This window comes from Telmatherina bonti (assembly GCF_933228915.1).
Source record: "Telmatherina bonti genome assembly, chromosome: 21".
Lineage (NCBI taxonomy): Eukaryota > Metazoa > Chordata > Actinopteri > Atheriniformes > Telmatherinidae > Telmatherina > Telmatherina bonti.
Window position 1 is genome coordinate 26,472,447 of NC_136630.1, and position 3,140 is coordinate 26,475,586.

Here is a 3,140-nt window from a genome sequence, read left to right on the forward strand (position 1 = left end):
TCTCAGATTTTTCTAAATGAGTGTTTGATTTCAGTGCACTCTGCTAATTTCAGGGCCGAAAGGAAGACCATTCTGAGATACTTCTAATGCCAGATTACCAGCTTGGTAAACTGGACCAATGCTCCATGGCTCAGAGCACTAATGTGTACATGAGGTGGACAGTGTTAAAAATGAGGTTCCTCTGGTTTGTCTTAATGCTTCAAATGTGAATAGCAAGAATCCACCAGAGTATAAACTCAGTTAAAGCCAGGCAGAGTCTATAACCACTGTTAATCACTGCCTCTTCTGCAGTTGCCATGGTTATTACCTGCACATGTAGAACTGCCTCCTCTGCAGGAGTTTAGACCCAAAGCACAGCAGAGAGGGACGGGGAGGGATCTCAAAGGTTACTCTGTTTTTACAATCTGCACATTTGCTATACATATCTATTGTTTATTTTATTCCAAAAACTGTTCACAAATATTCAAACTATCTGACCAACAGGAAACTTTGTTGATGGTCTCAGCATGAATTTCATCCTGTGAAACCTGATGAAAGAAGGCATGCCTGAGTTATGCTGGCATGTTGCCTCCAGAAGGGCTAGCATTGCATCCTTATCGTCTCAATGTGGTTGTAGTCCAGCACTGGTTGGACTATTCTCAGTTGCTTATTTATCACTTAAGATAAGATGCATAAGAGCAGCTCATTGCGACCGGCCGACATGATTAAATGATGAAAAATGACTGAGACAGTACATGACTGACTACCGGTCAGTAACTTATCTCCAAAACTTATTGGAAATTCTTTTAACTGTTTCTATTTAAAACGGATCTAAAAATTTACTTTGAGAGATAAATTAGGCTGAATTTTAAATTTTCATGCTGACAGAGCCTCTGTTCATTTCAGGAGTATTTCAGTCCATTTTTGGAGCACTTGTGGATGTGTAACCAAATCCAACAAAAGGAGCATTACAAATGGAAATGGTGGGGGTAATGTTGCACAACTCACAAGGAATAAAGAAGTAATGTATTTGGCTCCACATGCATGGATGGATGGATGGATGGATGGATAATATGATGATCTCATCCACCATAATATGGAACTCGGATATAAACTCTGAACTCTGCACTGCCTGTAGTGGATGTACAACCAAACAACCATGTCAGTGCGAAGCAGGCATGGGAATATGTGGGCAGTGATGCATATTTATCTAGATATAAATATGCAGATTTTACTTCTACCAGAAAGTAAATTGAGCAAATTCCTAGACGTACAGAAACATCACATTAGCACAGCTGCTAGCAAGTTCATTCATTCATTCATTTTCTGAACCGCTTAATCCAATTCAGGGTCGCAGGGAAGCTGGAGCCTATCCCAGCTGGCTTTGGGCGACAGGCAGGGTACACCCTGGACAGCTCGCCAGTCCATCGCAGGGCGCTGCTAGCAAGTTGATCCTGATAAATATACAGCTATCAAAGAAATGGTACTCCAACTTCAATGCTCCTGTAATTCTGCTTAAAATGGATCATCAGGAGGTGATATCTGCAGTCCTCTATCTCCACCCCCAAGATATCAAAAAGCTCCAATTCAAGCAAACAAAACTCATATTAAGAACAGGGCTCATTGAAAAGGTGCAAAAACTGGCTAAAACTCCTGAGTGCCCTGCATTGTGTGCTGATGTTTCGCAGGGGCGCCATGAGGATCTTGCATATTCTTCTTTCTGCAAAGGCAAATTTCATTTGGCTTTTTATTTCAATATGTGAATGTTTTCTGCAAGAAGCCTGCTTATTTCCCTAGCTAATGGAGATGAATTAGTGCATGAGAATAGCACAACCTGCACTTGAACATGTTTTATTGTGCTCTTGAGAATTGCCACAAATGTAAAGCCATAAGTCGAGTGAGTAAATCTACTGTGACATGTGGGCTAATGTCTAAAATACTTATGTTATAGTGCATCATGAAACACCTGTGACTTCCATTCTCAGGACTACACGAGTCATGTCTGAGACTGGCATTGTTTGCAGAATTACTTGGGAATGTAAATCCATTTAAAGAGAATTTAACATTTTGTACAGTATATTTTACAAATTGGTGTACATATTGAGAGAATAAACAAATGTTCCTTGTGAATTACCAATAAAACCACAACACATAACTTTGTAACCTCCAGATCTGAAGAGTGAAGCCAATCCAGAAATCACTTGAACTTTATTTCTTTTAACAAGCCTCCTTGGTGCCCACTCTGTGGTGGGTAAAGCTTTGGGGCACATCTGTATCCACATTGCCATTGTGTGCTTGATGAGTGTCCTTAAATTCTTTTTTTTAGATGTAAGGCTTTTGACATGTGGAAGTTTAGAAATATATCAATAACGGCTTTTTATAGTCCATGACAAGAAACATAAATTACATGAAATGATGTTAGGTTATTTTTCTTCCATAATCCTCTATGATCTGATAAACTAATAATGTCAGACACCAAAATGTGCCATAGCCAAGTTGGTAAAAAATTTTTTAAAAAAAGTACAAAACAGAAGGTTCAACATAGAAACTTAAATTTAAAAAGTTATTGCACTTTCCAGGTCACATAGATGATGTATACCTAACTCTGCATTTCAAATATAGTATGCCGATATTTAACATAACATGTAATAAGTCACACATGATCAGATTGTAGAAATACTACATTTCCAAGGCTCTGGACAATGGTTACATTATACAATATACAAAACTGTCACAAATATGATACTGCACAGCTAATACATGTTTCAAATGTTTTTATGGTGGTAGGAGGGGTGGGAGAGAACTACGGCCTGGCCAAAAACAAAGTCGTTACCAAACAAATGTTTCACACAAATATCTTGTTTGACCGCCTTTAGCTTTGATTTTCACCAGGATCGTGTATGGGTGTTGGGAGAGTCCAGCGACAGCACAAAGACTGTAAAATTGATGTTTCCTGTTCCTTGAATCACTCTTTCACAATCTGACTTCCATAGATCGATGTTTGTCATCATGGAATATGGACCCAAGATGGAATAACCTGCTTATTCAGTATATTCTGGTATCAGCTGACCTCAATCTTTGGATACAATGTTGCTGAACATAGACCTGAACCTAGACCTGATCTTAGATCTGACCAACTGCACACACCCCAGATCATAGAC